Consider the following 21,211-nt stretch of genomic DNA (forward strand, 5'->3'; position numbering starts at 1 on the left):
CGAAATCAATTAGCAGCTCGACTGAAAGAGGTTGATGATTGGTTTTAAATAGCACTGGGGGAATGTCGTGCTTTCTGTTGTCGAGTGTCTGTTCTGCTGTGCGTGGTTAAGAGATGTTGTTAGCTAGAGCTTTGAGGTTGTAAGTGGCCCCATTGGTGTCAAGTAAACATTAGATAAAGGGAAAGTTGCTATAGTCCCAGATAACAAGTGGCTGCTTTCCCCTTTGAGGTGGAGAGCTAACTGGTGCTGATTTAACCTGAGGATCATGCCACCTCAGGAGAGGGGCAAGGTTGAGTAGGCTAACTCATGACTAACCTCAGCTTGCATGAGAATATCAAACTGCTGCATGCCTTATTCTGCATTGTGAACTAGCTGTCTAGCCAAGTGACTGAAACCAGTCCCAAGTAAGCATTACACACTGACTGACATCATAATCTGACTACTCTGCATACTTCTATCACACTATCTTATTGCCTGCACCAACGCCTGAATCAAAATGATAAGATTTAGAAAATAATCCTAAATTACTGTCAATTCTCGGAGCTGAAATCGAAACAGAAAATACTAGGCCATCTCAGCTGGTCTGCCATATTCTGTGGAGAGAGAACTTAGCTAACATTTTGAGTCTGGGTGGCTCTTTGTCAAAGCTCAATCAAAACCTCAGGGCTCAAAGCCCTTGGGGACTTAGGGATGAAATCAAAATGATGTCATCATGGACTGTACATGTATGTGATGGGAACACCATTTTTCACCCAAAGGAGCAGCTGGAGTGTTGGAAATACAGACACGGGGCAGCACGGTGGCGCAGTTGTGAGCAATGTTGCCTCATTGCTCCGAGGACCTGGGTTCGAATCCCGACCCCGGGTCACTGTCTGTGTGGAATTTGCACATTCTCCCCGTGTCTCCATGGGTCTCACCCCTACAACCCAAAAGATGTGCAGGGTAGGTGGATTGGCTATGCTAAATTGCCCCCTAAATTGGAAATATTTAAAAAAAGAAAATAGAGGCATTACATAGTTGAATTTTGCAGCCTTTGTCTACTCTGGAAAAAGTTAACAGCTATGCAAATAAGTTAGCTGAAAACAAACTAATTTGGATGCCATTCTCAGTAATCCTCAGTAGAAGGCAAAATGTTAAGTAGGTGTCAACAATGCCTGGTTTCTCATTTATAATTTGAATAGTTGATTAAATTTCATGTATCATTAAAGCTTTCGGAAATAGGCGTTTTTCTTTTTGCCTGTTCTCCAAGCTACTGGGTGTGGCTGGAAACTAATTAATTCTTCTTCAAGGATTTAATTACAGATTTTTAAAATCACAACATGAGCCATTTTTCACTGGATGTATTCCTTGTATGAATTAATAAATAAATACAGGCAGCTATTAAATGCACAATCAACACATTCTTCAGTTGAATCACTTTGGTGACACAAAGCACACAGAGAATAGAAACTGCTGCATTATTCAAAATTTGTTCAACAAAAAGTAGCAAGGGCAAACACAGGAGGACAACATCTACTTGTCTGTTATGTCTGGCAAGTTGGAGTAAGTTTGCCTTGCAGGATGTCCTGGATTTGAGGTCAGGTGGAGGGTTTCAAACTGGGAAATTGTCAGTGGATAAGGAAGCCAGTTCCAAACCACCAAATTCTACACTTAACTGCAGCGCATTTGGTTGCTTGTAAGCAATCACAGTGATTTTAACTTGTTTTCTTTCAGTTTAGCTGTAGATGCATATGTTCACCAGGCTCCTTGGAGCTCACCAATGAAAGCAAAGTTACAACATAATGACAACTGAGGGTAAAAGCAAATTACTGCAGATGCTGGAATCTGAAACAAAAAGAGAAAACACTGGACAATCTCAGCAGGTCTGACAGGATCCATGGAGAGAAAAAGGGAGCTAACGTTTTGGGTTTGGATGACTCTTTGTCAAAGCTGACAACTGAGGGGCCGGTAAAGACATGGCAGGTGTCGTGTTGTTCACCCTGGGGTAACATAGATTGCACACAACGCAATTACCTGATCAACTATACACCAAACATGGGCATTGGTGCAATATACGATTTATTGAACTCTAGTAACGAAGCACACAGCTGCTGTGGGTTTACTCTCTACCACTCGAAGTAAACTAAAGTAAGCAGCCTAGACCTTGCTAGCTCTGATCCAGGTGCAGGAGGTGTTGAATAATTTGTACACCCTGACTTACACTACAGCTATCATCCGTGGAAAGAGGCAGAGTGCTGATGCCTCGGCCGGGATTCTCCCCAACCCGGCGGGGCGGGGGATCCCGGCGTGATGGAGTGGCGTGAACCACTCCGGCGTCAGGCCGCCCCAAAGGTGCAGAAGTCTCCGCACCTTTAGGGGCCAAGCCCTAACATTGAGGGGCTAGGCCCAGCCCGGAGTGGTTGGCGCTCCGCTGGCTGGCATGGACGGCCTTTGGCGCTACGCCAGCCGGGGCCGAAGGGACTTCGCCGGCCAGCGTAAGTCCACGCATGCGCCAGAGCGTCAGCGGCTGCTGACGTCATCCCCGCGCATGCGCAGGGGAGGGGGTCACTTCTGCCTCCGCCATGGTGAAGACTATGGCGAAGGCGGAAGGAAAGAGTGCCCCCACGGCACAGGCCCGTCCGCCGATCGGTGGGCCCTGATTGCGGGCCAGGCCAGCGTGGGGGCACCCCCCGGGGCCAGATCGCCCTGCGCCCCCCCCCCCCCCAGTAACCCGGAGCCCGCCCGCGCCGCCTGCTCTCGCCGGTAAGGTAGGTGGTTTGATCCACGCCGGCGGGAGAGGCATGACAGCGGCGGGACTTCGCAGGCTGGAGAATCGCCGGGGGGGGTACGCCGATCGGCGCGGAGTGATTCCCGCCCTCGCCGAATCTCCGGTGCCGGAGAATTCAGGACGCGGCGGGGGCGGGATTGACACCGGCCCCCGGTGATTCTCCGACCCTGCGGGGGGGTCAGAGAATCCCGCCCAAGGTGTGTTTTATAGGTGGAAGCCTCCCTCTGGTGTCCCGTCTTGTGATTGGTCGTGTTCTGTTCTGTATATTGATTGGCTCACCCGGGTGTCTGTCACTGCCTGCTATTACCTCATGATGTGCGTGGGTGCATATTGTGACATACCCCCTTTTTGAAAAAAAAATTGTCGGCTGCTTAAAGCAGAAACGACATATTTAATAGAGTAACTATAGACAAAAAAATCGGTGAGTGGATGGATATGTACATGTAAGGTGTCTAGCATGCGGAAACATAACAGCACATGTACAAGGAACTATTTATGAGTCCAGTCGTTGAGGCTGTGGTCGGATTCTTGTGGACCGCCTGAGAGGTGGAGGCGGAGATGAAGTTGTCTTGACCGGTTGGCATGCAGCCAGGTTGGTAGCCTCATGAAACGGGTGGCGAAATTCTCCCAACGGGAGACAAAGTGCCGACGCCGGAGTGAAAACTGGAGTGTTTCACTCTGGCACCGGAGGCCGCTCCTCGCCCCCTATTCTCCCACCCCCAGGGGGCTAGGAGCGGCGCCGTGTCAATTTCGCACGCCGACCCTTGCCGCCGCGTCAAAGCGTAAATGACGCGGCCGGCGGCGCTTAAATGACGTCACCTGTGCATGCGCAGGTTGGCCGGCGCCAACCCAGGCATGCGCGGTTGCCGTCCCCCCCCCCCCCCCCCCCACAGGCAAGACATGGAGGATTGATCTTGCGGGGCGGCGGAGGAAAAAGAGTGCGTACTTTAGAGATTCTGGCCCGCCGATCGGTGGGCACCGATTGCGGGCCAGACCCGTACTGAGCACCCCGCTTGTGCTCGATCCTCCCTCCCCCCCCCCCCCCCCCCACAGGCCGCACACACAGCGTTCGCTGAACCGGTCGGATTGGGCAAGCCGCTCTGCCCATCTGGGCTGGAGAATCGTCCCTCACGTGTTAGAAACGGCGAGCGGCGATTCTCCGAGCGGCCTGTCGTGAAACGCGGCACGCCGTTTTGGGGGGGAGTGGGAGAATCACGTGTGGGTGCCAGGGCGGCGTGGCGGGAATCGCCCGGCACTCCCGCGATTCTCCCACACGCCATGGGGGTCGGAGAATCGTGCCCGAGGTGTCCAGAACAGGCAGAATGACTGACATCTGGGAAAGTGAGATCCGGTGGTGGGCAGGCAAGTTTGTGTAGTGCCCTTCTGTTCCGCTTTACAGTAGATCCATCAGCCATGCAAACCACAAATGACCTGGGAGCAGCCTGTCGAACAACAACAGGTGGAGCTGACCAGCCTCCACCAGGCAACTTGATGCAAACAGCGACTTTCGGAGAGAGCACCGGCAAATCTGTGGCATGAGCATCATATGTTGTCTTTTGACTGGTTCTGACTTGCTGCATCTTTTGCAGCACTGGAAGGTGATCCAGGTCAGGTATGTGAATGGCCAGGACAGTCATCCACAGGTTACGATTCATTAGGAGCTGAGCCGGAGACATACCGTTGGACAGAGGGGTTGCCCTGTACGCCAGAGGAGCGAGATTAAAGTCCGAAGCTGAGTCCGCAGCCTTACAGAGCATCTGCTTCACGATGTGGACCCTTTTTTCGACCTTCCCATTAGATTGTGGGAAATGCGGGCTCGAGGTGATGTGCTGGAAGTGGTATTGCTTTGCAAAGCTGGTCCATTCTTGGCGATGGAAACAGGGACCATTGTTGCTCATGACCATGAGCGGGATTCCATGCCTGGTGAATGCCTCTTTGCAGGCCTTTATGACGGTCCGGGATGTTAGGTCCGATAGTTTCACCACCTCAGGGTAACTGGAGAAGTAATCAATTATCAGGATGCAGTTTGCGTGAAAAAGGTCCACTCCAACTTTAGACAATGGAGAGGTCACGGTCTCATGCTGGTGGAGCATTTCTTTGGGCAGGCTGGAAGCGCTGACAGGTCGCGCAATTGAGGGCCATATTTGAGATGTCCTCATTGATGCCGGGCCCCGCGCCTACACTTCTCAATGCTGAGGTGTCCCTCGTGTATCTGCATGAGCACCACGCTCTGGAGGTTGAGCGGAATGACGATGCGATCCAATTTCAGGAGGATCTCCTCGACAACAGTCAGATCATCCTTTATGTTATAGTACCGGGGGCATTGCCCCTTCTGCCAGCCATTAGTGAGGTGATGTATGACCCGCTGCAGAAGAGGGTCCTTGGAGGTCTCTTCTCAAATAATGCCAAGTCGTTCGTCGGATGACAGGAGGGTGCTGGCACACAGTTTCACCTGCGCCTCGATGTCGTGCATGAAGTCTCCCTGCTCACATGGCGAGGTGATGGCACGGGATAGGGCATCCGCTATGATCAGCTCCTTCCCAGGTGTGTAAACCAGTTCAAAATCATACCTGTGGAGTCGAAGGAGAATGCGCTAGAGCCTGGACGTCATGTCATTTAAGTCCTTGTGTATAATGTGCACTTGGGGTCTGTGGTCCGTCTCTACAGTAAAGGTTAGGAGACCATACACATAATAGTGGAATTTCACGATGCCAGTGAGCAGGCCCCGGCATTCTTTCTCGATTTGAGCATAGCGTGGCTCAGTGGGGGTCATGGTCCTGGACGCGTAGGCCACTGGAGCCCAGGACGAGGTGTCGTCCTTCTGCAGGAGCACTGCCCCAATGCCATCCTGGCTGGCGTCTGTGGAGATCTTGGTCTCCTTTGCTGGGTCAAAGAAGGCTAAAACAGGCCCAGTGGTTAGCTTCGCCTTCAAATCAAGCCTCTCATCTTGATGTATGGGCAGCCACTGGAAAGTGGTGGACTTTTTCACAAGGTGTCTGAGGTCCGTGGTGTGTGACGCGAGATTGGGAATGAACTTCCCCAGAAAATGCACCATCCCAGGAAGCGGAGGACCGCCTTCTTGTCCTCTGGAGTCTTCATCGTATTGATTGCCTGGACTCTGTCCATGTCCCCGGCAGCACGGTCTGTTGGGAGATCTGATCGCCCAGAAAGGTAATTGATGACTTGCCAAAGGAGCATTTGGTTTTATTTAACATCAGGCCGTTGGCATGTATGCGCCTGAAGACTTGTTGCAGACGAGCAATATGTTCCTCCGGGGTCATAGACCAGATGATGACGTCAGCAACACAAACCTGCACACCGTCAATGCCCTCGAGCATTTGCTCCATCATTCGATGAAAGATTTTGGAGGCCGACACAATGCCAAATGGCATGCGGTTGTAGCAATATCTCCCGAAGGGAGTATTGAACGTGCAGGGCTTCCGGCTGGATTCGTCCAGCTATATCTGCCAGAAGCCCTTCGATGCATCCAGCTTTGTAAAGAATTTGGCATGCGCCATTTCACTCGTTAGCTCCCTTCGCTTCGGGATTGGGCGTGTTCCCTCACAATGTTGCAGTTCAGATCCTTGGGATCGATGCAAATGCGCAGTTCTCCAGAGGGCTTCTTGACACAGACCATCGAGCTGACCCAGTCAGTTGGTTCTGTCACCTTGGATATTATCCCTTGATCCTGGAGCTCCGGCAGCTGCACCTTTAGACGGTCTTTGAGGGGCGCCGGCACCTGGCGTAGCGCATGGATGACAGGCGTGGCATCAGGCCTGAGCATAATTTTATAGCGGTAGGGCAGCATACCCATCCCACTGAACACATCCAGGTATTGCAATAGGAGCTCCTCAATGTCGGCTTGAAGAGTGCTGTTGGCAGAGGACATGGCATATACACGTTGAGCGAGATGGAGTAGCTTGCATCTATGGGCACCAAGCAGAGAAGCCTAGCCAGGCTGGACGATCTCAAACCGCAAAGTGACCATGATGGCCCTGTTGGATACCTGCAGGTGACAGGACCCTAGCGCCGTGATGGCATTCCCATTGTAGTCGAGCAACTGGCAGGAAGCGGAAGAATAGTAGGCTGCCTTTGGATACGAGCCAGATCTGCTTTGGATATTAGGTTGGCCGAAGCACCGGTGTCCAGTTTGAACCGGATGCTACAATCATTGACCTACACTGCGGCATGCCACTCGTCCACATAATCCACTTTGAGGATGGGTGTGTGTTGGTGAATGTGAGGAGGCCGTGTCATGCATGGTGATGATGCCCACTTGATACGGGGACTTCGGGCAGTCGTCCTCTGGATCGGTGATGGGATCCAGTTCCAAGTCCAGCAGCCCTTGCTGCACACTTGGAACTCGTCTGTGTTGGAACTGAAATCGCTGGCCCCCTGTCTGAGGTGCAGCTCTGCACAAAGCCGCGAGACATCGCCTGCCTCTTGCAGGGCATTGCTGCTTTAAATGCCACAGTTAGGGCAGGTTATCACGTCGACGTTGTGACGCTCGCATGTCGTCACGCCTATGCAGTGTGGTCAGCCGCCGCTCGCACCTGGTCAGTGTAGTCTTTGGCCGCTTTGTTTTCCTGAACATGGTGCGCATGCATGGGAGCCCTGGAAAAGCATGCTAAATGGCCGCCTTCATCGATGCTCAGACCCCGCATTCGGGCGATGGCCTGTACACTTTCAGCCTCGTGCGAGGCAAGTTGCTCCTGCTCTGCCGACTTTAGGCGGAAATAGCGCTTTTCGCCTGTTCGTGGACTTTGCATGTCTCGATGGCCGCCGACAGGGTCATATTTTTTATTTTTAGGAGCTGCTCCCGCAGGGATTCGGAATGTACGCCAAACACAATCTGATCCCTGATGAGGGAGTCAGCGGTGTCTCCGTAGTTGCAGGACTGCGCTAGAATGCGAAGCCGAGTAAGAAAAGACTGACAAGGCTCGTCCTTACCCTGCAGGCACTGCTGGAATACATAACGCTCAAAGCTTTCGTTTGTCTCGACCTCGCAGTGACTGTCGAATTTGGCTAGGACAGTTTGGAACATGGGGCGAAATTCTCTGCAGACCGTTGTAACGCCGATTTCCGGCGAGCAAAATTGGTGTAGATGACTCCGGCGTGGGGGCCTTCTTTTAGGCGGCTATTCTCCGTTCCCAGAGGGGCCAGCAGCGGACTGACGCGATATGCGTCAGTTTCACCAGCTGCGGAAGTGGTGAGACCCGGCGTTTTTTGGGGGGGGAGGAGGAGGAGGAGAGAGACTGACCCGGCGTTTGGGGGGGGGGGGGGAGAGAGAGAGACAGACCGGCATTGGGGGGGGGGGGAGGAGGGGGAGAGAGACAGACCGGCATTTTGGGGGGGGGGGGGGAGAGAGAGAGAGACAGACCGGCATTGGGGGGGGGGGGCGGAGGAGGAGGAGGAGAGAGACAGACCAGCATTTTGGGGGGGGGGAGGAGGAGAGAGACAGACCGGCGTTTTGGGGGGGGGGGAGGAGGAGAGAGACAGACCCGGCATTTGGGGGGGGGAGGAGAGAGACAGACCCGGCATTTGGGGGGGGGGGGTTCCGGCATTTGGGGGGGGGGTTGCGGCATCGGGGGGGGGGGGGGGTTGCGGCATCGGGGGAGGGGTTGCGGCATCGGGGGGGGTTGCGGCATCGGGGGGGGTTTTGGGGGCAGCGCCGTGCAGAGAAGGGGGGGCGACGGATGCCCGGGGCCAACGCACCGTCGCCCCCCCCCTCTGTACGCCGCTGCCCCCTACCCCAACCACCCCCCTCACCACCCCTACCTCCCTCCAACGCCCCTACCCCCATCCCCACCACCCCTACCCCCCTCCCCACCACCCCTACCCCCCTCCCCACCACCCCTACCCCCCTCCAATGCCGCAACCCACCCCCCCGATTCCGCAACCCACCCCCCCGATGCCGCAACCCACCCCACCGATGCCGCAACCCCCCCCCCCAATGCCGCAACCCCCCCCCCCCCCCCCCCCCCCCCGCCGACACTGACCGGCATCAACCATCATCAATAGTTGACGCCGTTTTAAAGGTACTGTGATTTTCGCCGACGTGACCCATGGCCACGTCGGCGGGACTTCGGCCCATCCGGGCCGGAGATTTGTGGAAACAAAAATATAATGACATCCCGCCGGCGCCAGCTGTTTTCAGAGGCTGCCGGCGGGATTTGCACAGCGCCGGTATTTGGCCGGTCAGAGAATTAAAAACCCTGCGGGAGCAGGATTAACGCAGCTGCCGGCCGATTCTCCGACCCTGCGTGGGGTCGGAGAATTTCGCCCATGGTCTTGTCCTCACCGTTGGCAAAAGTGAGCGAATTGAAGATTTGGGTGGCCTGGTCCCCCGCAGTAGACAGCAGCAGGGCGATTTTTCGGGCATCGGATACACTTTCGAGGCCCGAGGCCTCAAGGTATAGACTGAATTTCTGCTTGAAGATTCGCCAGTTGGCCCCAAGGTTCCCGGAGATCTGGAGCTGTGGAGGTGTCTGGATCTTTTCCATGCCACTGGAAGGCAGTTGCTGGTCTTCAGTAAATTTTCGAAGATAACTTACATAGAAGTAGCAGCTACTTCTGGTATCATGTCGTGTTGTTCACCCTGGGGTAACACAGATTGCACACAATGCAATTACCTGATCAACTATACACCAAACGTAGGTGTTGGTTCAATACAAGTTTTATTGAACTCTAGTAACGAAGCACACCGCTGCCTGTGGGTTGACTCTCTACTACTCAAAGTAAACTAAAGGAAGCTGTCTAGACCAGGCTAGCTCTGATCCACGTGTAGGAGGTGTTGAATGATTTGTACACCCTGACTGTCATTACAGCTATCTCCAGTGGAAAGAGGCAGAGTGCTGATGCCTCATGTGTTTTATAGTTGGAAGCCCCCTCTGATGTTCTGTCTGGTGATTGGTCATGTTTTGTTCTGTATATTGATTGGCTCACCTGGGTGTCTGTCACTGCCTGCTTTTACCTCATGATGTGCATGGGTGCATATTATGACAGCAGGGAGAGATGCCAATAGCTACCAAAACCTTGCACTAGATTTCTCCTTCTTGAATGAAAGATGTTATTCACAGTACTTGTGCTGAGCCATTGCTTTCAAAACTTTGGAGGTTTGTAAGTCTGACTTCCACTTTACAAATGTGATCTATCAGATCAGAATGAATGCTGTTTTACTTTGGACCTCAGGCAAGGACAAAGATGTTGTGCTGCATCAACAGGAGCAGAAAGACATCAGCAGGTGTACTAGCAGCAAGAACATCACAAATAGCATCAGGAGGATCAACGACAACCTGCTTCTCCCAGATCGATGACTCTACAGTAGTAAGAGATAGAGCAGAGAAGTCCAGCTCACAGGAGGCCACTCAGTGTGCACAGGCAGTGGATCAGCTTCCTACACATGGTGGAGCACAAGTGGATCAGGAGACAGCAGACATTTGCTACCTGCTGAATCAAGACCTGTCACCAAGTGTACCTGGTAGCCTCGTTTTACCAGTGGCTGTCAAAGTGACAGTTACCCATAACGTCCTTGCCTCTGGCTTCCTTCTCGTGTTCTGCAAGAGATACTTGCACAATCTCGCAGTCCATGACTCAAAAATACATCAGGTTTGTTTTTCAGGACAGGCAATTATCTCAACATTGTCACAAATATCGTCAACAGGTTTGCAGCTCTGGCTGGCTTCTCATAGGTGACGTGTTGCAGCTGTAGCACTTGGAAGCTGGCGAACACATGTGTGATCCATGGCAACCATTGCAGCTCATGGAACATTGGCTCTGAGGTGATGAACTGGAAAAGCCATATATTAGGGAGGGGGAATGTTACTGAGACACTTTGTTCCAGGACATAGTTACACCCCTTAGCCTAGGTACTTCAAATGTTGTCTGTAGTCAGGGACAGGAGGTTATAACTATGTGTGAGGCAGGTATGGGGATCCAGAAGGTAGAAGAACCTCAGCAGGAGGTTATTCCAAAACTCAGTGTGCACAGGCAGCGGATCAGCTGTGCACAGGCAGCGGACCAAGACCACAAGAAACTTGCGGGCAGCACGGTAGCATGGTGGTTAGCATAAATGCTTCACAGCTCCAGGGTCCCAGGTTCGATTCCCGGCTGGGTCACTGTCTGTGCGGAGTCTGCACGTCCTCCCCGTGTGTGCGTGGGTTTCCTCCGGGTGCTCCGGTTTCCTCCCACAGTCCAAAGATGTGCGGGGTTAGGTGGATTGGCCATGCTAGAAATTGCCCGTAGTGTCCTAAAAAGTAAGGTTAAGGGGGGGGGGGGGGGGAGGGGGGGGGGGGGGGGTTGGTGGGTTACGGGTATAGGGTGGATACGTGGGTTTGAGTAGGGTGATCAATGCTCGGCACAACATCGAGGGCCGAAGGGCCTGTTCTGTGTTGTACTGTTCTATATCTATAAACTTCAGAGGATCGTGAACACAGCACAGCCCATCACACAAACCCACCTCCCATCCATTGACTCAGTCTACACCTCGCCCTGCCTTGGGAAAGCGGGCAGCATAATCAAAGACCCCTCCCATCTGGGTTTTTCTCTCTTCCAACCTCTTCCATCAGGCAGAAGATACAAAAGTCTGAGAACACACACTAACAGGTGCAAAAACAGCTTCTTCCCCGCTGTTACCAGACTCCTGAATGACATTCTTATGGACTGAACTGATCTCTCCATGCATCTTCTCTGCTGTGTAGCACAGTACTCCATATGCTTCACCTGATATCTATGTATTTACATTGTGTAGTTATCTTATGTCCAATCTTTTCCATGATGTGGAGATGCGGACGTTTGACTGGGGTGGGCACAGTAAGAAGTCTTACAACACCAGGTTAAAGTCCAACAGGTTTATTTGGAATCACTAGCTTTTGGAGAGTAGGTCCTTCATCAGGTGAGTGATGAAGAAGCTATGCTCCGAAAGCTAGTGATTACAAATAAACCTGTTGGACTTTACCTGGTGTTGTAAGACTTCTTACTGTTTTCCATGTATGGAGCAATCTACCTGGACTGCACACAGAATAATACTTTTCACTGTATCTCGGTACATGTGACAATAAATATAAACAGAAAATAGTCTATTTCATTCCCCATGCAAAAAATGATAACATTCTATTGGCTTTCCTAATGATTTGATGTACCTACATACTGACCTTTTGCAATTCATGCACAAGGATACCCAGATCCCTCTGCAACTCAGAGTTCTGCACTCTCTCACCATTTAGATAATTACCTCTCTTTTATTCTTCCTGCCAAAATTGACAATTTCACATTTTTCCACATTATAATTCATTTGCCAGATCTATACCCACTCACTTAACCTTTCCTTATCTTTTCGTAACCTCCTCCTGGCCTCTTACTTTCCTACCTATTTTTGTTTCATCAACAAATTTGGCAGCCATCCCTTCACCCAAGTCATTTATATAAATTGTAAACAGTTGAGCTCCCAGCACGGATCATTTGGCACACCACATGTTACATCTTGCCAACCAGACAAAATCACACAAAAACAGACAATGCTGGACAACCTCAGCAGGTCTGACAACATCTGTGGAGAAGGAACAGAGATATTTTTGAGTCTTGGTCACTCTTTGTCAAAACTGCCATTTATGCCAACTCCCTTCTTTCTGTTGACCCACCAATCTTCTATCCATGCCAGCGTGTCCCCTCATAACATGAGCTTTTATTTTCCACAATAACCTTTAATGTGGCACCTAATCAATTGCCTTCTGCAAATCTAATTACAGTAACATCCACTGGTTCCTCTTTATCCACAGCACATGTTACTTCCTCAAAGGCCTCCAATAAATTGGTTAAACATAGGGCACGATCCAGCCACTGCATTGCACCTGAATTGTTACGTCTGCCACGATCTGGATTACACTCTCACTGGGCATGATTCTGACAATGATATTTAAATGAGCTATCCAGACGGCACTTTTTTCCCGTGCCCCGCAGTCAATGGCTGCGTCTGCCAGGCCTCAGCTGGGCGCCATTTAGCACTGGTTTCCACAGACGTGGATCAGGTGTGACGGCAGGCGATTTGAGCCCCCTACATGGTCGTGAACAGGGCAGGGTAGTACCTGGCACTCCCTCCGGCACCTTGGCACTGCCAGTGACACCCAGGGTGCCAAGGTACCAGGTTGGCACTGCTGTGGACAAGGCCCTGTGGGCCCATGCAATGGGGGTAAGGAGGAGTTTGAAGGGCCAAGAAAAGATTGGGGGTGAATGGGGTGCTTCATTAGGCAGTTTTCCTGCACTGGGGAGCTAAGCTCGTCAGTGGGACCAACTCCTCACAGTTTAGCACATCATTTCGAACAGCTGCCTCAATCTCTAAACCCTCACTTTCAGACCAAACCTCTCGCCCGCCACCTGAAAATGAGGGTTTAGAGATTGAGACAGCTGTCGAAATGATGTGTTAAACAGTGAGGGGTCGGTCCCGCTGGCAAGCTTAGCTCGCCAGTGCAGGAAAACTGCCTACGTGCAGCCTTCTTAGTGTCAATTTCAGCACTGCATCCACTGTAAAACACCCTGCCAAACAGTGAGCGATGAAAGAGACCCACTCCCATAGGTGAAATAAGGAATTTGCCGCAGCGTGGTGAGAAACCAATCATCACCACTTAACCTCCATTTCCGTACATTAACGAGAGCCACCCCATATCTAACGGCCTCTAGTCATTCATCAGCCTCCCCAGTAGGTGGTCACGCTGGTGCCAATTATTACTCCTTTTTAAAAACGTGAACCTGACAGAAGGTCTTCTGTGGGGAGCCAAGGAGGTGAGTAGCCATCTTTCCTCACAGGCAAAGAGCCCGGGGGGTCTAGGACAACTCATCGCCGCTGACTCATCGCCAGCCCAACTCATCGCCAGCCCAACTCATCGCCAGCCCAACTCATCGCCAGCCCAACTAAAAATTGTTTGCTGCTTTTATGAATTTCACTACGTTTCCAAATCTTGTGTGAATTCTTGCTTTGCATCTGCTCAGCTGTTCACATCGCCAAAACATCAAATCGCCTTCGGTTTTACTGAATCTATCAAAAATAACAAATATCCATTATGAGAAAACTTCTCTTTGCCTCCCTGACTTAAAACTTGCTCCATTGTAAAGGGTTTAAAATTGGAAGAATTTAAAATTGAAGTTCCTAGAAACGGTAATTTGTGGATCTAGTTAGTCGGTAATTGCTTGTTATGTGGAGGAACAGATTTATTTGTTGACAAATAGGTGTGTTGATAATTGAGTTATTTGTGGATCTAGTTAGTCGGTAATTACTTGTTATGTATGAAGAGGCGTTGTGTTGGTAATTGAGTAATTTGTGGATCTAGTTAGTCGGTAATTACTTGTTATGTATGAAGAGGCGTTTTTGTTTTTATTATTATTTTGGGCTGGCAATTTCAGGGTGCCCTGTACACACTCAGAGACATCCATGACCTTGGCACCAGGGAGGCAACACAATATCCTGGAGGTCAAGAGGAATTTATTTTCTCAGATGGACGTCAGTCACCTTAAAGTTATTATCATTGCTACCAATGTTAAATTGCTGTGGGGCAGCCATCGGAATCATGAGTGGCCTGAGGGCATGGTGCCCCATTAAATCCAGTCCTAGAATTCATCAAATTACATTTTTGCAGGGCAGCACGGTGGCGCAGTGGTTAGCATTGCTGCCTCACAGTGCCGAGGTCCCAGGTTCGATCCCTGCCCTGGGTCACTGTCTGTGTGGCGTTTGCACATTCTCTCCGTGTTTGCGTGGGTTTCGCCCGCACAACTCAAATATGTGCAGGATAGGTGGACTGGTCACGCTAAATTGCCCCTTAATTGGAAAAAATTAATTGGGTACTCAACATTTTTTTTTAAATATCATTTTTGCAATGTATCTTTAACTGCAGTTGAGTTTGACCTCACGTGAACCATGTTCATGCCCACTCAATTTAATTGGTTGGAAAACCTGGAAATAATATGTTGGTACAGTCGCTGGGTTAAAATGCATTACACTTACTTCTGTGTTTCCCGCGTACCAACAGGTTTCTCACTCCCTGGTGTATCATGAAGTTAAAATTCAGCTCTTCTTCTCTTTTTAAAAAAATACCTTTGTTTTTGAAATCTTTAAAATAATCATTGTTTAAGTTAATTAGGCACAAATCATTTGCAAGTATTGCCTTTCTCAGACTGGCCAATGGAGAAGCAGCCGGGCAGTATTTAAATATCTTCAGCAGTTACTTGAACTTTTGGGGGAAGCAAGAAGAAACTTAGTGCTGTGACATTCCAGCAAACCGGAACCTTTTATTTTTACCCAATTATTTTTTTTTCAATTAAGGGGCAATTTACCTAACCTGCACATCTTTGGGTTGCGGGGGTGAAACCCACGCAGACATGGGGAGAATGTGCAAACTCCACACGGGCAGTGACCAAGGGCTGGGATTCGAACCCGGGTCCTTGGCGCTGCAGTCCCAGTGCTAACCACTGCTCCATGTGCTGCCCATCCAGAACCTTTTTGCCCATGAGCCTCTCGCTTTGGTGTTGCAGACACTAAGGATGCAGCAGAGGATAAAACATTCTGTATAGGACAGAGGAGATCTGATCGGAGCAGTAGCTGGAATAACAAGCCTGGGAGGAAATAAAAGACTGGTTCAGTGTTCTCCTTCCAGGAAAGTGTGACTGTGTCTGGAGGTATAGAGAATTTCTATTAGCAGATATGGACAGAATGCTTTTTGTGCCATTTGCGATTTCTGCCAAACTGTCTTTACGTTTGCTCCTCATTCTATATTATGCCGATGACAACAAACAACTAAAAGCAATTCTTAAAACAGCAAAGTGGGCTGGAACATTCTTCTGACTTGCTGCTGCTGCACCAGTGTTCCCTCACATTTATTGTGTGTGGCACATTTGTTGCACTGCACACAAGTTTCAGATTTCTATGCAGATGCTCGGCTTTCTTTGAAACATTGCACCACCAGGACATCAGGGGACGCGTTGCTTACACATAGATTGGGGGTTCTACATTACAAATATACTGCTTCAGTGCAACACATTTAAGGTTCTTGGTCAATGCTACAAAACATTGTTTCTGATTCCTGAAAAGCAGAAAGCAGGCTGAGCTCTAATACCTGTTGCATATGCACAAGATTACAACAATGCACAGTCAAAAACATTGCAGGCTCTCCCTACACACACATCCCACCCCCCGCCACCACTTAGGGGCCAATAATGAACAGATTTACATGTCAAATAACCTTGCTGCACAATCTGTGCACAAAAGCACATCAGTATTGAAAGACCCTGCAACAGTCTTATGACCAGCAATGAGCGAGTGAGACATAGATCACCCATTGTGTACTCAGCGTGGTATTCCAATAGCTCTCTCCAAGTTTACAACTTTAGTCTTCAGGGTTGGTCTCAAGCTAGGCATGTTAAATTATGGAGAAATAATAGTGGAAGTAAAAATAAAAGCAGAGCGTTTTAATTGCTGCATCTGGATGAAAAAGGGGTGATAGCATTTCAAGTACGACCTCTCATCTGTGACAGCACTTGCTCACTGGTACCACTCTCATCTCTCACTTAGAAAGCTGTGGTTTCAAATCTCACTCCAAAAGCTTGAACACATAATTTAGGCTGGCAATGCAGTACTGAGGGAGTGCTGCACTGTTTAAGGTACCAACCCTTGGACAAGATGTTAAACTGAAACCCGTCAAATGGATGGTAGATTTGTAGAGGATCCCATAGCACTCATCTGAAAAAGAGTTAAGGTTTCTCTGCAATCCGATTTAGCATACTGGGCTAAATCGCTGGCTTTTAAAGCAGACCAAGGTAGGCCAGCAGCACGGTTCAATTCCCGTAACAGCCTCCCCGAACAGGCGCCGGAATGTGGCAACTAGGGGCTTTTCACACTAACTTCATTGAAGCCTACTCGTGACAATAAGCCATTTTCTATCCTGATCAAGACTTACTTCTGAGTTGACATCGCTGTAAAAAACGTGGTTGGAAGTTTTTATCGAGGCAAACTCAAAATACTCACCCCCCCACCTCAGACATCCCCCTTCCCCCCCCCCCCCCCCCCCCCCCCCCCACTCACTCCTGCACTCTGCCACCCCAACCTCCACAACATCAGGAAGATATGGTCAGATTTTTATGGGCATAAGGCAGTTAAGTGACTACGGTCATACCTGTGGTGATATGCATCACTGTAAATACACAAGGGGTTGATGTAAATACACGTAGACTAGCTAGACACTAGAGGGAGCACCAGAGACATGACACACAGACATTCAACCAATAGGTCAGTAAGATAGGACACGACCAATGGGCATTCACAACACACACAGAGGTGACACTACCACAGGAGAGCATTACACCAACCCATATAAAAGGACACAACACACATGATCTTTCTCTTTCCAGTGGAGACACTCAGTGTGTACACAGGGTTGATTGAAACACATCACACCCACCACCTGGACTTTAGCAGACTGGTCCGTCAGTCTGAGTGGCTATAGCAGGATTAGCAGGAGATGTGAATCCAAGTAGGAGGATTGTTAACAGTTTAATAAACATGTTAAAGCTATCTCCAAGTCTGAACCTTCCTTTGTCAGAGTGCAAATCAAGGAAGCAGCTTATGCTACATCAAGAGCATAACAAAACAATACCATCCTCCCTCAGATGTCCCACCTCAGATAGCCACCAGCCAGTCATGTAGCCAGCAGGTCCTGCTTCAGCAATGCCACAGGAAATGGTAACCAATGCTGGGGTTCCCCAGGATGAACCATGGAGGAGACTGGATGTAAACATCAGTTGAGGCCACTTTACTGGCACTTGCATAGAGCTTGCCTGACTGGTCCCAGTGAGTGGGGGAAGGCCACAATTGTGGGATCAGTGGCGTTGAATAAATTGGGAGAGACATCTCTTCCCCCGCCCCGAGGCTGCAGTCAACCTGCCAAGGTTTACCTGGCGGCCTTGCCACTTGTGGTGTGGAAATACCCTGCTGCTGGTAAAATACCACCAGCAGCAGGAGAAAGTCCTTCAATGGTCATTGCACCCAGCACAAAGAAAGATGGCTGTAATTATTGGAGATCAATCTTTTCAGTCCCGGGAGATCACGGCTGGAGTTCCTCAGGGTAGTCTCTTAGGCGTAACCATCTTCAGCTGCTTTATCAATGGCCCTCGCTTCTATCATGACATCAGATGTGGGGATGTTCGCTGATGGTTGCAAAATAATCAACACTATTCACAACTCTTTCGATACTAAAGCAGTCCATGACAAAACTAGATAATACCCAGGCTTGGGCTTTTAAGTGGTGAGTAACATTCATGCTACACAAGTGCCAGGCAATGACCATCTCCATCAACAGAGAATCTAATCATCGCCCCTTGACATTTAATGGCATTACCACCACTGAATCCTCCACTAACAACATCCTGGGGTTACCATTGACCAGAAACTGAACTGGACTAGCCATATAAATGCAATGGCCACAAGATGAGAGCAGCTCCAACAACACTGAAAAAGCTCAACACCATTCTGGCCAAAGCAGTTCACTTAATTTGCACTTCATCCATAAACAATCATCCTCCCCACCACCGATGAATTGTGGCAGCAGTGTGTACCATCTACAGGATGCACTGCATTAACTCGGCAAGGTTGCTGAGCCAGCACCTTCCAAACCCATGACCACTATCATCTAGAAGGACAAAAGCAGCAGATACCTGGGAACCCTGCCCCTGGACGACCCCTACCAAGTCACTCACGCCCCCGACTAGGAAGTATATCGCCGTTCCTTCAGTGTGGCTGAGTCAGAGTCCTGGAACCCCGCCCCCTAACAGCACTGTGAGTGTACCTACACCACATGGACTGCAGAGGTTCAAGAAGGCAGCTCACCACCACCTTCTCAAGGCCAATTAGGAATGGGCAAAAAATGATGAAGCAGCCTGTGAAGCCCTTGAATGCAAAAAACAATCGGCCACTGAAGGGCTTCAATTGGCGATGGGCAGGCTAACCACCCTTTTATTATTTTACAATCACAATCGGTGAGATGGAATTCAGCAAGCAAAGAATAAGAAAAGGTTGTTCAATCCATTTTTCTGCTTGGTCCAACATTCCCTTTGTAGCTTAAACCACCAATTTAATTAATCTGCTGAAGACATTAGAAAACTCCAGGTAAAATTTTGACAGTGATAACACTCACGATATAATTATTCTCTGACCTTAGAATATAATTGAAAGATGGCATCAAGGGGTTGAAATTTTTCTGTGTCCTATTTTTAGCATAATAGTTAACACATTTAGATCAAATTCCTGTGTGCAATGTTTTAATAAAGTTGTTATCCTGTTAGGAATTTGATCTGGGTCAAAAATAATACTGAGAAATTTCCAGCCCCAAGAGATCCATCTAACATTACCATTAAATACTATTCAACCTTGACCATTTCCATTTCACAGATAATCCACCATTGCTCCCAACAGGCCTAATCACAATATTTTATTGCAGAGAGTAAATTCGGCAAGCTCACTGTAGTGTCATTCATGACCATGGATAGAAAATTACTTATTCTACATGTGTGCTTTAATGTATCATACTCCCTGACCTGGAACTTTCACTATGAGTGCAACCCAGTAATTGCACCCATTCTGTTTCTGTTCAGCTAATGTCAAGATTCGCTCAAATTTCCTGAAAATCTCATTAGTAGTAGCAGTAGCCACCCATCCATCTCGGGAAGCGATGGACTGTGCCAAGGATCCACGTTACTTCTGTGTTGAACATGGTCTGTTGTGGCTCCAATCTGTAAGTGGCAGTCCCTTTTGCAGCTGGCACAGATGAATGGCATTGGCTTGAGAACGACTGATTTTTTTTTTTCCTTTAGCCGTGTTGTCTTTACCACATTCTGGTTGTTTCTTTTGTCGTCTACTTCTTTCTAGACAGTCTGTTCAGCAGCAAAGCCTTCTCATGCATCCACTTCAATCCCGGTCTTGCTTTCAGATATCCTTGTATCACAAATGTGGGTGGTCCCTTGGTCTTGTGCCAATAGCAAGTTCACCATAGAGTATACCTTTGGGAATGTGGCCATTAACCATTCTGCTCGCATGATGCAGCCGGGGAGTCGCTGTTAACTCAAGAGGGCAAATAAACTGGCGGTCCCTGCACACTGGTGTACTTTTGTATTCAGTGCTGTCCTTTCGTTTATCGTATTTTGTAATCTCATGCCTAAAGATTAAAGTGAACATGCAACATTATAAATAATTGAGGCTCTAGGGAAATGCATCATATAGTTCTTCTTTAAGTATGAAAATTAAAGTTTCAATTCATTCAACCATCATTTACACACATTAGGCACAGCATGTTGAAGAACTTGCAGTCTGGGAAGATATTCCATTTTTAACCTGATTTATACTGATGGCATAGGAATGCATTTAAAGAAACAGAAAAACACAAGGAGGTCTCGGTGAGGATAATTTTTTTTTTAAAGCACTCAGAAAAATGCAATAAAATCAGAAATATGACTTTGCTTCCTGCAATGCTTGACAATCTGCCAGTTAATACAAGGAAGTCTCTGAGCAAGTGCAATTGCAGGAATCACACATATTCTGTAGCTTGGGGCAGGGCCAGTTTTATGAGCTGTGATGTGTTTGGGCAGAGGGATTAATGCGGTGGAAGGTATAGCCAGGCAGGGATACTCCATTTACCTAGAGTGACTTCACCCCACAGATACTTGGGCATCACACTCTGTGGCTCATACAGATTTTCGCATTTGATTGAATGATTTTTTTTACTGATAAAACAGCCAGAGAGCAGGTACAGAGCAGCTGATCAATATGTAGCGAAACGGAATCAAAGCTACAATCAGTGATTTTAAAAAGATTCCAATCAAAAATCAGCATTCAGCAATCCACCACAAGCAAGCCATAGTGGTCCAATAAAATAACTTAAAGCACTTTTGAACATCTTTTTGACCACCACATTGGTTTTTCCATGTAAATTGGATTGGATTTGTTTATTCTCACATGTACCGAGGTACAGTGAAAAGTATTTTTCTGCGAGCAGCTCAACAGATCATTAAGTACATGGGAAGAAAAGGAAATAAAAGAATATACATAATAGGACAACACAAGATATACAATGTAACTACATAAGTACTGGCATCGGATGAAGCATACAGGGTGTAGTGTTAATGAGGTCAGTCCATAAGAGGGTAACATAGGAGTCTGGTGACAGTGGAAGCTGTTTTTGAGTCTCAGAGTCTCGTGCGTGTTCTCAGACTGCTGTATCTGCTGCCCGATGGAAGTTGGAAGAGTGAGTAAGCGGCGTGGGAGGGATCTTTGATTATGCTGCCCGCTTTCCCCAGGCAGCGGGAGGTGTAGATGGAGTCCATGGATGGGAGGCAGGTTCGTGTGATGGACTGGCCGGTATTCACGACTCTCTAAAGTTTTTTGCGGTCCTGGGCCGAGCAGTTGCCATGCCA

This window comes from Scyliorhinus canicula, chromosome 6 (assembly GCF_902713615.1).
Source record: "Scyliorhinus canicula chromosome 6, sScyCan1.1, whole genome shotgun sequence".
Lineage (NCBI taxonomy): Eukaryota > Metazoa > Chordata > Chondrichthyes > Carcharhiniformes > Scyliorhinidae > Scyliorhinus > Scyliorhinus canicula.